Here is a 17,956-nt window from a genome sequence, read left to right as displayed (position 1 = left end):
GAGCGACCACAGCTCTCCCGGCCAGGCGGGCGCTGGCGCCCCAACAGGCTTCACGCGGCCTGTTTATACTGCAGCTCTGGATTCACTTGGAAACAGCCCGATCATCAAACCAGGCAAAAAGGGAGCTGGAGCAGAAATAACAGGGGAAGAGGTGACCGCTTCTCCTTTCCTTCAGCTCCAAACACATTAAAAAAAAAAAAGAATTGACTTTCATTTGAGTCTTAAAGAGAGGTTTAAAAGTGTTTTGTTTTTGTACAACCAAGGCTCAAACGACTCACTTTCAAAGCACAAACTTCTGTGTTAAAAAAAAAAAAAGAAATGGATGACAATCAATTGTTAAAAAGTCACTTTAGTAAAATACCCATGTGTTTCAGAGGATCAGTGTTCCTCGGTGGTTATACTTTCAGGTTCAAACCTTTGCAGAAGAAAAACCCTCCAAAATTCACCATCACTGAGTGAGTTTTAAAACAACGATTTGAATGAAAGCAACGAATACATAACCGAACGACAAGATTTAGGAGGTCTTAAAAAAACAGGCCAAGTACTTCATACGCGATTCCATGGTTGGTGACTGATCTCTGGAAGGAGATGAATCATTCCCAGTCATCACGTGTTTGACAGCACTGGAGTGAGTCGCTTTGTTTTAAAGCTGGTGTGTGCGTGTCTGGACAAGGCCTTCATTTCTTATAAAGGGAGCATGTTATTGTCATATGTTTGATCCAAATCCGTTATTTTTAACAACCCCTTTATCTTGTCCCCTTTCTAGTCAAGCTTGTCTAGTTTTCTAGGACACGAAACTGCAGCGTGTCACTGTGGTTCCTGCAGACCCTTTAATGAAAGCACCAGACTGGCGCTCTGATGCGTGTGATCTCGAGGAAGCCGCTCAGGACGGCTGAGCCTCCAGTTCTTCATGTTAGAATTCATCCACTCATTCCTTTAAAATTCAGGGAATGGCCACTAGATGTTGGGTGTCAGACACACAAGGACAAATAAGATACAGTCTTACTATTATTAACCTCGTGAGTTACGCTGTGGTGCAGAGATGCACATGTTCATGTCATGCGTGCCCTGAGCTCTTGGAAGTGTCCCTACACCAAGTGAGGGTGGGAGGTGAGTGATCGGTTCTCCTTGGGGACGAGAGGAGCAGGGGACATCAGAGACAGAGGAGAGTGAATGTTTGGGAAAGTCCTTGGCTAATAGTAATAGCAAACAATCACGTAGCACTTACTACGCGCATGTCCCGGGGCCCGGGCGTTGCAGGCACTTTTCATCTCTCTCCGCACACCTCTTTGCTGGTTACTATTATTATCTCTAAACTGAAGAGGAAATGGAGGCCCGCAGAGATTAGCAACTTGCCCAAGGTCATGCAATCAGCATGACAACTTCAAGATTCTCCTCCAGGCAATGAACCCCGGCGTCTGCCTTTAAACGCTAACCCTCGCTGTCTTCCCCTTTCTCGGCTTTGGTGCTGCAAACACAGAGCGGGTCTCTCTCCCCCACGGTGGCAGCTGCATCCACAGGTGCGACAGTGTCCCGGGAGGGGGTGAGGGCTTGATGGGGGACAGGTTATGCCACAGCACAGCCGGCCTAGGAGAGTCAGGTTTTACCCAGAAGGGGTTACTCAAAACTAAAAGTAAAACTAAAACAATTATGTAAATTCAGTTCCTCATTTTGGTTTGTCTCTTCCAGATCTTATTTCTTTTCTCACTTAGTTCAAACTGACTGAAAAAGACATGAGTGATTTTTTTTTCTTCCTTTAAAACACGAGATTAAAAGAACACTGGGTCACACGATAGAGGAGGCACATGGAATCATTCTTGGGAGAGTTAAAATAAACAGGCAACAAACTTTCAACTATTGTTTAAATTCAGTCCAAAGGGATTTTCTAATCTAAAGAAGTCCATTGTTCTTTTTTTCCAGGGTCAGGACAATGTCCTACTTAGTACGCAGGAAGGTTTTATGGGAGGGAATTTAAAAAAGCGATATGCAAATATCCGGGGGAGATTAATAGGAAGACACAGCTCTGAGACACACGCAATGAAATACTATGACAGATAATATATTTTAGTTTGATTTTTCAACATTACATAAACGTTCTTAATTAATATTAAAACAACAGTTAATGAGAAATAGCCTTGCTGGTTTGATAAATGGAGTAGAGTCTTTTTCAAGGACATTTTTTTTCTTTTTTGGTCTGATTCCAAATGTAATATAGTTTATTGTGGAAGGTTTGGAAATGAATGATAAGTACCCAAAGAAATGGAAATCACTAAGGTCTTGAGGCTTCCTCAGAGCCCCACCATGAACTTTGTGGAGGTCTGTCCTGCCAGGCTAGCTGGCCCTGTATCATGGTCTCACTTCTCTCTTTCTCTTTATACATACATGTACACATAATAAGTGGGCAAAACTGTTTGCTATTGTCATAACTAGAATTATTTCTTACATTATTATTTTACAAAATTGGAATATTTTGTACATCCAAATTTTGTGTATTCTGATGTACATAAAATATATAATTTTTGTATCCAGTGGAACTGACAGCATTAAAGAAATATTAAAATAACCACCTAAGTTGTATTAATCAGGGGTTTTTGCAGTGCAAGAACCAGAAGTCCTGACTGATTTAATTGAGGTCTAGGGAAAATTTCACACTTTTGCATGGCTGGATCCAAGGGTTTAAACAACACTGTTATCACTTTCTCTCTCTCTTCCTCTCATTTTTCAGAGCAGCTTATTTCTGTTTTTTGTTTGTATGTCAGGTTTACTCTCTTCCTGATTCATACTTTTCTTTAAATTGCTGGCAAGTCTTGAGTTGACATTCCTACCATTCACGATTCCCAGACGGAAAGGGTAGTCTTTCCTTCTGAAGCCAAGAGGTGGCACAGAGGACTCTCCACTTAGGTCACATGTACATCCTGAACCAATCACTGGGTCCTGGGGCTATGGTTCCGTGTTGGCCTGGGATCTCTTTCCCTCCTGCGGGCAGGTCCAGGTGGGCCTGCTGGGGGGCTTGAAATGAGCATGGTGATTTCACCCCTGTACAGGCCCACAGGATGGGGGAGGAGCTTGCCAAAAGAACCTCCAAAACGAGGGTTGCAGACAAAAGCTTCAGCAACAAGAGTTGTCTTTTATTTATTTATTTATTTTTAATATTGATTCAGTTTAGAATTAAGCCTCAGATGTATGTCTTTTAGGATAAAAAAAGTATCTATAAAGTGGAGGAAACATACCATGTTTTTTTATAGTTTTGATTAATTTTTAACTGGAATATGCCTAATGAGCTCATAGAATATTATATCTACACTTGATAGCACACTGAGTATTTTAAGCCAAATTGATTAATCTTTGAGATAAACTACACTTTAAGATTATATACTTTTCTTTCATTGTGCATTCCAATTGGATATTCAATATCAAACAGCATCCTTGCGAAGTCAAAACAAGAATCCCCTCCCCTCATTCTTTTTCGAGATATACAGTCTGTTCTACAAACCATGTGAAATAAATACTGTTAACCATTCTTTGTAATAAACACAACTGTCACTATTAGAGGACCATCCCAATGGGAGATGGTTTTAAATACACATAGAAGATCTAGGAAGCAACAATAGTGGGGGAAAAAAAGAGTTATTTTGAAAACTCATTAACCAGCTGCTGTGGAGTGTTCAGTTGACTGATTTTATTATTTTTTTTAAACAAGCTTTTTGGGATCAGTATAATCAAATATCTGATTTTTTGAGTTCTTGCTGTATATGATCACCTAGATCTAAAGCTATTTCTTAGTAGTGTTACCTGATTTGTGCACAGATACATGCAGTCCTGAAAGAATTATTGTGATCTAACTTCTTCTCGGAACTCATTTAGGCACTGAGGGGTAAGGCCTGAATTACTCCACAGGCACGTGGGTTAGATTTCACTCTTTTTGATCTGTTAGATGCTTTCCAAGAAATTCCTTCATAAGCCGTCACAGTCAGCACTAGCCACAGAAGTGGATGTTTGGTTGTCTTTATCATCTGTGTTTTTTTCTGGACTCTTTTCCTCCATGCGTAGGATTCCTTCCTCTAGATTCTTTTTTTCTAACAATTGTTCTATCTTCTTAATGGTCGCAGGCTCCTGCAATATGAAGCCCTGATTTGGTGTGTTACGTAACATGGTATGAAATCCAGGATCCAGGGGAGAAAGAGGCAGAGGATTCGTGCCAGGGCAGCCGCCAAGCGTGGCCTCCATCTGTGCTCTTTTGTCTCCACTCTGGGGCTTCTCAACCTGTCCCAGTGTTTCCGTCAGCCTCGACTTTCAGTAGCTTCACTGACATGTGAATACACTTTGGCTTTTTGCCGTCTGTACCTTCCTTCTCACTCTCCAGCCCAAACCCCTAAGAAGCATGTTGCTGAATAGCTACTTCTCATATCAACCCACTTAGGAGACCCGTTTTTTTCTTTGTTGCTGTTGTTTTTGAGCGCGCAGCTTGGGGGATCTTAGTTCCCTGCCCAGGGATTGAACATGGATCCTCATCAGGGAGAGCGTGGAGTCCTAACCACTGGACTGCCAGGGAATTCCCAGAAGACCCATTTCTTTACCATCAAGAGTTGACCTTGTCCCAGTTTGTCGGAGGAATAGATAATAAGTTTTTCTAAGTTGTTTGGGGGAATTCCTGACTGATTAGTGACTGATTCTGTTTCTGTTGCCTTAGATACTGTTCAGCCTTTTCCAGGGTAATGTTCAGTGAGTCCTGTTTCTACACCAAGAAGATCCTGATTCTGAAGCCCATCCAGTTTTGTTAGAATGCTAACCCTCAGCTGCTTCATTTGTTGCAAGGTAGGCCCCAGGCAAGCCACAGAGAGAGATGGAATTGTTTGTAGCTAAATGGAACAAATAGATAGTAACTCATGGTTGCTGATGACCAGACAATTTCACGTTATCTGTTTCAGAAAAGAAGAGGCACAGTGGAAGCTTTGCCTGTGGATGAATGAAATTTGGCCATTTTAGTTGTGTAGCAATTAGAGGACTTTGATTTGAGCACCTGTGACACAGCTATTAAGTGGAGGAAAAACTGCTTCTGGTTCTGTGTCCTGCCACTGCAGGGATTCTGACATTTACACTTTGGCTAAACCTATGGTTACTGCTTTTTCCTTTAACTCTGTCTCCTTTTAAAATGTGAGCAAGTTGGAGTCGCTATCTATGAATAATCTTTTTAGAGTCAAGTATGGATAGAGAAGCCCAATGTTACTTAAGGGCACATGAAACATTGACTACTCAGAGAAATAACTGGTCAAGTATAAGAAGAGAGAGGTGGTTTGTCTTGTTGAAGTTAATAGGAAATACTTTCTGGACCATTCCTAATGAGAGCAGTAGAAATGCATATTGAAAACCTTCCCTTTCCTCCTGTATCGCTTGTCTGTTGCTGGGTAATAAGCCAGTCCCAAGATTAATGGTGTCTATCAACAGTAATCATTTTATAATCAATCACCGTTTCTGAGGGTCAGGGATTCAGGAAGACTCCTCGAGGCTGACCTGCCTCTGGGTCTACCGAGTGGTCCCGTCAGCCAGTAGCTGGAGATGAAACAGTAGGAGGCTGGAGAGAGGGGCTTGTGCAGGCACATACCTCTCTCTTTCTCCATGTAGTCTCGGGACCTCCTGTGGGGTCTTTCTATGCAGGCCAGCTTGGGCTTCCTTATAGAATGGCATCCTCTCTGTGGTAGCACTTCCTAGCAGAGACTTAGGGCTTCAATGTGAATGTTCCAGAGAACCAGGTAAAAACCACCTTGCTTTTATGGCACAGTCTCAGAAGTCCTGTAGCACCATTACTGCCAAACTCGTTGGTCAGCCGGTCACTAAGTTTGGGCCGGGTTCAAAGGGAGGGCATACAGACTGCTACCTCTAAATGGCAGGAATGTCAAACCATTTGCAGACATATTTTCAAAGCAGCACACCTCTCTAAGACAATGTTAATATATTCTTTGGTTTGAATCTAAACAAACACATGCTTTTTTTTTTTAATGATCCTGATTGAACAATTGGTTTAAAGAGTTTAAAAGCACATGTATATTGCAAAGCTCCACTGTAGATCAGTATATTCCATAAGATCTCATGAACAGTATGGCGCCTTTGTGTACATCCAGTTGGCCCAATTCATGCCGAGCTTTCTGTGGATAGTGAATAAAGAGTTACGGAGTGAATGGATGAATATATAATGCGTTAGTTCACATATCTGTCATCAATCAAAAAAACTCTTAAGCCAAATAGATTAGAAGCCAACAGAATGAATAATAACTTGGCATCCCGGGTGAGGAAATATGTTTCTAAATTATAATTAGTATAGCATTTGTTTCTCTTTGTTTTATTTGTACATATAATTTCGTTCAAAGGTAGTTACATATATTCACAGAACTGCCTGATGGGGTGAAGGAAGGCAGAGGAAGAGAACGTTTTCTGAAGAGCTTTGAGAGGCTCCAGGGCAAGTGTTTGAAATTTACAGGCTGCAGGGCCCCCCTGCCTGACTTCACTGCTGATGGAAGGCTCATTGGGATTCTCTCAGAAGCCTGGAAGCTAGTTGCCATGGGGCTGCTTGGTGATCACCCTGGGCCTCTTCCTTTCTCTGCAAAATTGATGCCAGGGCAGAGGCCTAAGACGTTTCGAAAATTCCAGATGCATCAAATCATCATAATTTCACTATTCATAAGGTTAGAAGGAGTTCTGGCTCAGGGCTTGTTTCAGGCCTGAATGTTCTGAACCCGTTTCTACTTCTAGGTTAGCCCTGGGTGTGCCCACCTGCATACCTGGGGATTGTTCTACACAAGGGTCATGCGCCTAATCCCCAGGCAGGGGTCCCCGCAATGATTACTCCCCACTCTATGTCCCCCTCCGATGGCCCAATGTTTTTCTCTGGGGAGGTAATTTCCATCTGTGGCTCTGGGCTGAGGTATTATCACAGCAACAGTGTGCGTATACCATTCGACACCAGAGCTTTTTGACCTGAGCATGTTTGCATTTTAGGAGGTTCCCTCTGGTAGCAGAAGGGAGAGTGATTCAAGACGGGAGGAGACGGCTGCAATAGTCCAGGTGTCAGGTGACGCGGGCATGGCTTAGGGCAGTCGTTATGCAGCTGAGAAATAGTGAACATAGCTGAGGAGTCTGCAGAAGCGAAGTAAATGGTATGAATTGCTTGGGTTTGAGAAAATAAATGCTTAACTGTATGAGCCAAAAAACCCCACAAAAACCCAATTTGCAGCCATGTTGGGCTGCAAATATATTGGGTTTGAGCTTTTCCAACTGGATAGATGACAATGTGGCTATGGAAGGGAATAGGGAAGAAGGGGCTTTGGCCGGGGTGGGGGGACAGTCAAGGAAGGAAGGAAAAGTTGCTCTTGGTTAGGATGTCAGAAATGTGAGCACCAAGCCTTTACTATCGGCAGAGAAGAGATATGGGTTAGCCAAGCGCTTTTACTTAGTGCCCAGAACAACCCTACCTGTGGGCCTGCGCAAATGGTTCTTTAACTGTTACTACCCACAGAGCAAGATTTAAGTGAGTGCTTTTTAAAATCCAGACTCTTTTTCTTTTTCAATAAAGATCTGAATCAAGAGAATGATGGGGAAGAGAACCAAGGTGAGGCAGGAGCTCCAGGAAGTGATTTCTCAGCGTGGACCAGACTTGTTCTCAGCCCGGAGAAGTATGAGTAAATGTGACCTGGTGTTTTTGAAAACTGCGTGAACCTCAGCACCAGGGGACTTCCTGATGGCGGCCCTTCCCCTGAAGCTCCACTTGGGTGTGTGAAGGGGCACTTTGGTAGCCACAGTGACTGTGTGGGGTCATGGATGCCAAACGATCTTCTGTATCCAGACACTCACATGGAAAGAACTGTGCCCCATATGGTCACCTTATGACTGATAAAGGAGGCAAGAATATACAATGGAGAAAAGACAGCCTCTTCAATAAGTGGTGTTGGGAAAATTGGACAGATACATGTAAAAGAATGAAATTAGAACACTCCCTACCACCATAAACAAAAATAAACTCAAAATGGATTAAAGACCTAAATGTAAGGCCAGACACTATCAAATTCTTAGAGGAAAACATAGGCAGAACACTCTATGGCATAAATCACAGCAAGATCCTTTTTGACCCACCTCCTAGAGACATGGAAATAAAAACCAAAATAAACAAATGGGACCTAATGAAACTTAAAAGCTTTTGCACAGCAAAGGAAACCATAAACAAGACAAAATGACAACCCTCAGAATAGGAGAAAATATTTGCAAACGAAGCAACTGACAAAGGATTAATCTCCAAAATTTACAAGCAGCTCATGCAACTCAATAACAAAAAAACAAACAACCCAATCCAAAAATGGGCAGAAGACCTAAATAGACATTTCTCCAAAGAAAATATACAGATTGCCAACAAACACATGAAAGGATGCTCAACATCACTAATCATTAGAGACATGCAAATCAAAACTACAATGAGGTATCATCTCACACCGGTCAGAATGGCCATCATCAAAAAATCTACAAACAATAAATGCTGGAGAGGGTGTGGACAAAAGGGAACACTCTTGCACTGTTGGTGGGAATGTAAATTGATACAGACACTATGGAGACAGTATGGAGGTTCCCTAAAAAACTAAAAATAGAACTACCATATGACCCAGCAATCCCACTACTGGACATATACCCTGAGAAAACCATAATTCAAAAAGAGTCATGTACCAAAATGTTCATTGCGGCTCTATTTACAATAGCCAGGACATGGAAGCAACCTAAGTGTCCATCGACAGATAAATGGATAAAGAAGATGTGGCACGTATACACAATAGAATATTACTCAGCCATAAAAAGAAACGAAATTGAGTTATTTGTAGTGAGGTGGATGGACCTAGAGTCTGTCATACAGAGTGAAGTAAGTCAGAAAGAGAAAGAGAAAAACAAATACTGTATGGTAACACATATATATGGAATCTAAAAAAAAAAAAAAAAAAGGTTCTGAAGAACCTAGGGGCAGGGCAGGAATAAAGACGCAGACCTAATAGAGAATGAACTTGAGGACACGAGGAGGGGGAAGGGTAAGCTGGGACGACGTGAGAGAGTGTCATGGACATATATACACTACCAAATGTAAAATAGATAGCTAGTGGGAAGCAGCCGCATAGCACAGGGAGATCAGCTCTGTGCTTTGTGACCACCTAGAGGGGTGGGATAGGGAGGGTGGGAGGGAGATGCAAGAGGGAGGAGATATGGGGATATATGTATATGTATAGCTGATTCACTTTGTTATAAAGCAGAAACTAACCCACCATTGTAAAGCAATTATACTCCAATAAAGATGTTAAAAAAAAAAAAAAAAAGAAAGAACTGTGCTTTCTGCTGAATCCCGGTAGGCACCCGCATTGGGCAGGGGTCAGGCTAGAGCTTCAAAGTGCTTTTGTCCTTATGACCTTGTGATTCTTTCACTCGTGGGGAGATTGCGTGTGTCCTTCTTTGCAGTAAGTGAAACCACGATGTGAGAAACCAGCCCTATATTGGCCCAGTCTTCTGGCCTGGGAGCCCTTTGGGAGGGATCTGGGGAGCTGGGCTGGAATCGGCTGCTGGTGGTGATGAAAAGTGACACTTCACTCTGGCCAGGCCCAGAAAGGTGTTCCCGGAAAGCTCTGGAAGCTGGAGATGCACCGGCCGAGGGCGACTCAGTCGTGTGAGGGGGGGCTGAGGCTGGTGGGACGGGGCTGGCTTTTGGCGCAGGTGGATCCCTGCCCCCAAGAAGCAGTTGCCCCAATTTTCACAAAAGAGAGGAGAGAACCGTCGTCGGTGTCCTTCCTTCCATCAGAGACACTGCGGCTTGTAGCACCTGCCCTCCTGTGCGGCAGAGCCCAGCCTACTTGTCAGTTTTTCTCACGGGATCGACCTGTCCGTGGGCGTACTTAGTAGTGAGACTCCCAGGGCTGATCCAGGGCTGTTACCCCCAGGCTAGCGGCTGCTCAGCCAGCTGGACGCCTCTGATGCCCTGGGAGCGGGGCGGGGTTCGCTCCTGTGATGGGGCCTCCAGTGTCCTTGCTGGGACTCAACGCCTGACTCCCATGATGCTGAAGGGGGTGGCTTAGGGTGCACGCAGCATGTCATTAGTGCAACGTGACGCAGGGCATGTGGTTTCATCTACCAGGGGGGATGCATGATCCTGCTGCTGCCATTTAGCCAAGCATGAGATGCAGCTTTTGTGGGGTGGTCCTCACACAGGACAGTCTTCCCTTACAGAAAGGCCTGAGCAGCGTGGCTCTTTTTACGGAAATCAGTGAGATTTTGAATTGGAAGAGTGATAACTGCCAACATCCAAGTCCTGCGAGAACCAGCGTCCTTCTACTGCACCGTGGGGGGGGGGGGCGGTCTCGTGTCAGCCTGGAGGTTAGAGCTTTTATGCATGTGACATCAACTGAGGGCCAGGTGCTGTGCTTGGTCCCGGAGACACCAAGAGACATCGCCCTCGAAGACCTAGTAGCCTATGGGGAAGGCAGACCGGAAAGCAAACAATTTCGATGGAGTTAATTACATGCCAGAGAGACAGATGTAAAAAGATACAGAGGTGGAATGGAGAGGAATCACATCAGTTCTGCACAGGAGGCAGCGCTAAGGAAACCTCCCCAGCAGACGTGAGTGCTGAGTGAGTAGAGATCAGCCATGTGGACAAAGGGGCACGAAGTCCAGGAAGAAGACACGGCACGTGCAGAGGCGTGACAGCACAGAACAGCATGTTTCTTGATGTTGCAAGTTGTTCTTTGTGACTGGTGATCAGGGCGGCGGGGGGCAGCAGGATGTAGACAGTCAGGCAGGGGCCAGGTCACGGAGACCTTTCCTGTGATTCTAAGGAGCCTGATGTCAGGCTCCTTTCACCCGGCAATGAATGAAGCAACATCTTGGAGGGCTTTGGGTCCAGGAGTCACGGAGTGACTCTGCTGAAGCGTTTGGAGGTTACTCCGGCAAAATATGTTGGAAGCATTGGAAGGGGCAAGACTGGAGTTTGCCAGCCCAGGTTTAGGAGGCCTTTGTGATGGAGAGTCCTAGGGATGAACGCGGGGATGAAGGCACTGGCCAGGGGGATAGTTGAAGGGCGCTGTTGGGAGTCAAGGGTGGACACCACAGGCTCTCAGGGCCAGCTGCAGAATGTGAGGGAGAGAAGGGGAGAATGATGTCTCGAGGTCTGAACTGGGTGACCAGGTGCATCGTGGTGCTAACAAGCCGGGAAAGGTGTCTAGAAGTTGCTTGTTTCTGGTTGAGGTGGTTGAGTGTGTGGGGCGGGGAGAAGAAGTAGAGATGATGAGTTCAGTGGAGCTTAGCTTTGGACACAGTGCCCGTGAGGTGTTTATGGGATGTTCAGGAGGAGCGTCCAGCAGGCAGCTGGGTACATAGTGGAGCCACACGTCATTAGCATATGTAGTGTATGCAAATCCAACTGCACACAGCACATAGATACAGAGATAGGGAGGTCCAGGGAGAGGAAACACTAGTTTAAAAAGCATTTGTGCCACTCTGCTCATGAGCATACGCCCAGTGGGGAGCAGCAAGTGCGGGCACTAACCATCCGTTTTCTCAGTGGACCGTGTGTGCTAGGGGCCTTTCAGAGTGTGAGGGTCGGCCTGATGGTGATTCTGGGGCAGGGGTTTAATGGTTTTAGGAATTCACTGGCAGTCCAGTGGTTAAGACTCCATGCTCTCACTGCCGAGGGCCCGGGGTCAAGCCAGGGTCAGGGAACTAAGATTCCACAAGCTGCGTGGCTAAAAATGTTTTGTTTTTTGTTTTTGTTTTTTAACATCTTTATTGGAGTGTAATTGCTTTACAATGGTGTGTTAGTTTCTGCTTTATAACAAAGTGAATCAGTTATACATATACATATGTTCCCATATCTCTTCCCTCTTGCATCTCCCTCCCTCCCACCCTCCCTATCCCACCCCTCTAGGTGGTCACAAAGCACCGAGCTGATCTCCCTGTGCTATGCGGCTGCTTCCCACTAGCTATCTATTTTACATTTGGTAGTGTATATATGTCCGTGACACTCTCTCACCCTGTCACATCTCACCCCTCCCCCTCCCCATATCCTCAAGTCCATTCTCTAGTAGGTCTGTGTCTTTATTCCGTCTTGCCCCTAGGTTCTTCATGACCTTTTTTTTTTTTTCCCTTAGATTCCATATATATGTGTTAGCATACTGTATTTGTTTTTCTCTTTCTGACTTACTTCACTCTGTATGACAGACTCTAACTCCATCCACCTCATTACAAATACCTCCATTTCATTTCTTTTTATGGCTGAGTAATATTCCATTGTATATATGTGCCACATCTTCTTTATCCATTCATCCGATGATGGACACTTAGGTTGCTTCCATGTCCTGGCTATTGTAAATAGAGCTGCAATGAACATTTTGGTACATGACTCTTTTTGAATTATGGTTTTCTCAGGGTATATGCCCAGTAGTGGGATTGCTGGGTCATATGGTAGTTCTATTTTTAGTTTTTTAAGGAACCTCCATACTGTTCTCCATAGTGGCTGTATCAATTTACATTCCCACCAACAGTGCAAGAGTGTTCCCTTTTCTCCACACCCTCTCCAGCATTTATTGTTTCTAGATTTTTTGATGATGGCCATTCTGACCGGTGTGAGGTGATACCTCATTGTAGTTTTGATTTGCATTTCTCTAATGATTAATGATGTTGAGCATTCTTTCATGTGCGTGTTGGCCATCTGTATATCTTCTTTGGAGAAATGTCTATTTAGGTCTTCTGCCCATTTTTGGATTGGGTTGTTTGTTTTTTTGATATTGAGCTGCATGAGCTGCTTGTAAATCTTGGAGATTAATCCTTTGTCAGTTGCTTCATTTGCAAATATTTTCTCCCATTCTGAGGGTTGTCTTTTGGTCTTGTTTATGGTTTCCTTTGCTGTGCAAAAGCTTTTAAGTTTCATTAGGTCCCATTTGTTAATTTTTGTTTTTATTTCCATTTCTCTAGGGGCTGGGTCAAAAAGGATCTTGCTATGATTTAATGTCATAGAGTGTTCTGCCTATGTTTTCCTCTAAGAGTTTGATAGTGTCTGGCCTTACACTTAGGTCTTTAATCCATTTTGAGTTTATTTTTGTGTATGGTGTCAGGGAGTGTTCTAATTTCATACTTTTACATGTACCTGTCCAATTTTCCCAGCACCACTTATTGAAGAGGCTGTCTTTGCTCCACTTTATATGCTTGCCTCCTTTATCGAAGATAAGGTGACCATATGTGCTTGGGTTTATCTCTGGGCTTTCTATCCTGTTCCATTGATCTATATTTCTGTTTTTGTGCCAGTACCAAACTGTCTTGATTACTGTAGCTTTGTAATATAGTCTGAAGTCAGGGAGCCTGATTCCTCCAGCTCCATTTTTCGTTCTCAAGATTGCTTTGGCTATTCGGGGTCTTTTGTGTCTCCATATAAATTGTGAATTTTTTTTTTCTAGTTCTGTGAAAAATGCCAGTGGTAGTTTGATAGGGATTGCATTGAACCTGTAGATTGCTTTGGGTAGTAGAGTCATTTTCACAATGTTGATTCTTCCAATCCAAGAAAGTGGTATATCTCTCCATCTATTTGTATCATCTTTAATTTCTTTCATCAGTGTCCTATAATTTTCTGCATACAGGTCTTTTGTCTCCTTAGGTAGGTTTATTCCTAGATATTTTATTCTTTTTGTTGCAATGGTAAACGGGAGTGTTTTCTTAATTTCACTTTCAGATTTTTCATCATTAGTATATAGGAATGCAAGAGATTTCTGTGCATTAATTTTGTATCCTGCTACTTTACCAAACTCATTGATTAGCTCTAGTAGTTTTCTGGTAGCATCTTTAGGATTCTCTATGTATAGCATCATGTCATCTGCAAACAGTGACAGCTTTACTTCTTCTTTTCTGATTTGGATTCCTTTTATTTCTTTTTCTTCTCTGATTGCTGTGGCTAACACTTCCAAAACTATGTTGAATAATAGTGGTGAGAGTGGGCAACCTTGTCTTGTTCCTGATCTTAGTGGAAATGGTTTCAGTTTTTCACCATTGAGGACAATGTTGGCTGTGGGTTTGTCATATATGGCCTTTATTATATTGAGGAAAGTTCCCTCTATGCCTACTTTCTGCAGGGCTTTTATCATAAATGGGTGTTGAATTTTGTCGAAAGCTTTCTCTGCATCTATTGAGATGATCATATGGTTTTTCTCCTTCAATTTGTTAATATGATGTATCACGTTGATTGATTTGCATATATTGAAGAATCCTTGCATTCCTGGAATAAACCCCACTTTATCATGGTGTATGATCCTTTTAATGTGCTGTTGGATTCTGTTTGCTAGTATTTTGTTGAGGATTTTTGCATCTATGTTCATCAGTGATACTGGCCTGTAGTTTTCTTTCTTTGTGACATCTTTGTCTGGTTTTGGTATCAGGGTGATGGTGGCCTCATAGAATGAGTTTGGGAGTGTTCCTCCCTCTGCAATATTTTGGAAGAGTTTGAGAAGGATAGGTGTTGGCTCTTCTCTAAATGTTTGTTAGAATTCGCCTGTGAAGCCATCTGGTCCTGGGCTTTTGTTTGTTGGAAGATTTTTAATCACAGTTTCAATTTCAGTGCTTGTGATTGGTCTGTTCATATTATCTATTTCTTCCTGGTTCAGTCTCAGCAGGTAGTGCATTTCTAAGAATCTGTCCATTTCTTCCAGGTTGTCCATGTTATTGGCATAGAGTTGTTTGTAGTAATCTCTCATGATCGTTTGTATTTCTCTAGTGTCAGTGGTTACTTCTCCTTTCTCATTTCTAATTCCATTGATTTGAGTCTTCTCCCTTTTTCTCTTGATGAGTCTGGCTAATGGTTTATCAATTTTGTTTATCTTCTCGAAGAACCAGCTTTTAGTTTCATTGATTTTTGCTATTGTTTCCTTCATTTCTTTTTCATTTATTTCTGATCTGATCTTTATGATTTCTTTCCTTCTGCTAGCTTTGGGGGTTTTTTGCTCTTCTTTCTCTAATTGCTTCAGGTGCAAGGTTAGGTTGTTTATTCGAGATGTTTCCTGTTTCTTGACGTAGGCTTGTATTGCTATAAACTTCCCTCTTAGAACTGCTTTTGCTGTGTCCCATAGGTTTTGGGTCGTCGTGTCTCCATTGTCATTTGTTTCTAGGTATTTTTTGATTTCCCCTTTGATTTCTTCAGTGATCACTTCGTTATTAAGTAGTGTATTGTGTAGCCTCCATGTGAATGTATTTTTTACAGATCTTTTCCTGTAATTGATATCTAGTCTCATAGCGTTGTGGTAGGAAAAGATACTTGATACGATTTCAATTTTCTTAAATTTACCAAGGCTTGATTTGTGACCCAAGATATGATCTATCCTGGAGAATGTTCCATGAGCACTTGAGAAAAATGTGTATTCTGTTGTTTTTGGGTGGAATGTCCTATAAATATCAATTAAGTCCATCTTGTTTAATGTCTCATTTAAAGCTTGTGTTTCCTTATTTATTTTCATTTTGGATGATCTGTCCATTGGTGAAAGTGGGGTGTTAAAGTCCCCTACTATGATTGTGTTACTGTCGATTTCCCCTTTTATGGCTGTTAGTATTTGCCTTATGTATTGAGGTGCTCCTATGTTGGGTGCATAAATATTTACAATTGTTATACCTTCCTCTTGGATCGATCCCTTGATCATTATATAGTGTCCTTCTTTGTCTCTTGTAATAGTCTTTATTTTAAAGTCTATTTTGTCTGATATGAGAATTGCTACTCCAGCTTTCTTTTGATTTCCATTTGCATGGAATATCTTTTTCCATCCCCTCACTTTCAGTCTGGATGTGTCTCTAGGTCTGAAGTGGGTCTCTTGTAGACAGCATATATACGGGTCTTGTTTTTGTATCCATTCAGCCAGTCTGTGTCTTTTGGTGGGAGCATTTAATCCATTTACATTTAAGGTAATTATTGATATGTATGTTCCTATTCCCATTTTCTTAAATATTTTGGGTTTGTTATTGTAGGTGTTTTCCTTCTCTTGTGTTTCTTGCCTAGAGAAGTTCCTTTAGCATTTGTTGTAAAGCTGGTTTGGTGGTGCTGAACTCTCTCAGCTTTTGCTTGTCTGTAAAGGTTTTAATTTCTCCATCAAATCTGAATGAGATCCTTGCTGGGTAGAGTAACCTTGGTTGTAGGTTTTTCTCCTTCATCACTTTAAGTATATGCTGCCACTCCCTTCTGGCTTGCAGAGTTTCTGCTGAAAGGTCAGCTGTTAACCTTATGGGGATTCCCTTGTGTGTTATTTGTTGTTTTTCCCTTGCTGCTTTTAATATGTTTTCTTTATATTTAATTTTTGATAGTTTGATTAATATGTGTCTTGGCGTGTTTCTCCTTGGATTTTTCCTGTATGGGACTCTCTGTGCTTCCAGGACTTGATTAACTATTTCCTTTCCCATATTAGGGAAGTTTTCAACTATAATCTCTTCAAATATTTTCTCAGTCCCTCTCTTTTTCTCTTCTTCTTCTGGGACCCCTATAATTCGAATGTTGGTGCGTTTAATGTTGTCCCAGAGGTCTCTGAGACTGTCCTCAGTTCTTTTCATTCTTTTTTCTTTATTCTGCTCTGCAGTAGTTATTTCCACTATTTTATCTTCCAGGTCACTTATCCATTCTTCTGCCTCAGTTATTCTGCTATTGATCCCATCTAGAGTATTTTTAATTTCATTTATTGTGTTTTTCATCGTTGCTTGGTTCCTCTTTAGTTCTTCTACGTCCTTGTTAAATGTTTCTTGCATTTTGTCTATTCTATTTCCAAGATTTTGGATCATCTTTACTATCATTATTCTGAATTCTTTTTCAGGTAGACTGCCTATTTTCTCTTCATTTGTTAGGTCTGGTGTGTTTTAACCCTGCTCCTTCACCTGCTGTGTGTCTTTTTGTCTTCTCATTTTGCTTATCTTACTGTGTTTGGGGTCTCCTTTTCACAAGCTGCAGGTTCGTAGTTCCTGTTGTTTTTGGTATCTGTCCCCAGTGGCTAAGGCTGGTTCAGTGGGTTGTGTAGGCTTCCTGGTGGAGGGAACTAGTGCCTGTGTTCTGGTGGATGAGGCTGGATCTTGTCTTTCTGGTGGGCACGTCCACGTCTGGTGGTGTGTTTTGGGGTGTCTGTGGCCTTATTATGATTTTAGGCAGCTTCTCTGCTAATGGATGGGGCTGTGTTCCTGTCTTGCTGGTTGTTTGGCATAGGGTGTCCAGCACTGTAGCTTGCTGGTCGTTGAATGAAGCTGGGTCTTGATGTTGAGATGGAGATCTCTGAGAGATTTTCGCCATTTGGTATTACGTGGAGCTGGTAGGTCTCTTGTGGACCAGTGTCCTGAAGTTGGCTCTCCCACCTCAGAGGCACAGCCCTGATGCCTGGCTGGAGCTCCAAGAGCCTTTCATCCACATGGCTCAGAGTAAAAGGGAGAAAAAAATAGAAAGAAAGAAAGAAAGAGGATAAAATAAAATAAAATAAAGCTATTATAATAAAAAATAAGAAAAAAATTATTAAGAAAAAATTTATTAAGAAAAAAATTTTTTAATTTTTTGAAATAAAAAATATGAAAACAGTTATTAAAAAATTTTTTTAATTTCTAAAAATAGAAAATAAGGAAAAAGTTATTAAGAAAACATTTATTAGGAAAAAAAAATTCTTTAAGTAAAAAAAAAAACCAAAAAAAAAAACGGACGGACCTAACCCTAGGACTAATGGTGAAAGCAAAGCTATACAGACAAAATCTCACCCAGAAGCATATACATATACACTCACAAAAAAAGGAAAAGGGGAAAAATTAATATATCCTGCTCCCAAAGTCCACCTCCTGAATTTGGGATGATTCGTTGTCTATTCAGGTATTCCACAGATGCAGGCACATCAAGTTGTTTGTGGAGCTTTAATCCGCTGCTCCTGAGGCTGCTGGGAGAGATTTCCCCTTCTCT

The 17,956-nt window shown here is 42.2% G+C and overlaps 1 long non-coding RNA gene across 1 annotated transcript in view; it reads left to right on the top strand.

Moving 5' to 3' along the window:
* LOC132351958 (uncharacterized) overlaps positions 1-8,857 on the top strand; it is a 142,611-nt gene extending 133,754 nt beyond the window's left edge. Inside the window, exon 5 of the long non-coding RNA XR_009498548.1 lies at positions 7,568-8,857. This is a non-coding gene — a long non-coding RNA (uncharacterized LOC132351958). The remainder of the gene's footprint in view (positions 1-7,567) is intronic.
* The last annotated feature ends 9,099 nt before the right edge of the window (positions 8,858-17,956 follow it).

The sequence above is a fragment of the Balaenoptera ricei genome, chromosome 17 (genome assembly GCF_028023285.1).
Source record: "Balaenoptera ricei isolate mBalRic1 chromosome 17, mBalRic1.hap2, whole genome shotgun sequence".
Taxonomy (NCBI): domain Eukaryota; kingdom Metazoa; phylum Chordata; class Mammalia; order Artiodactyla; family Balaenopteridae; genus Balaenoptera; species Balaenoptera ricei.
This window is presented reverse-complemented; position numbering and strand designations above follow the sequence as displayed.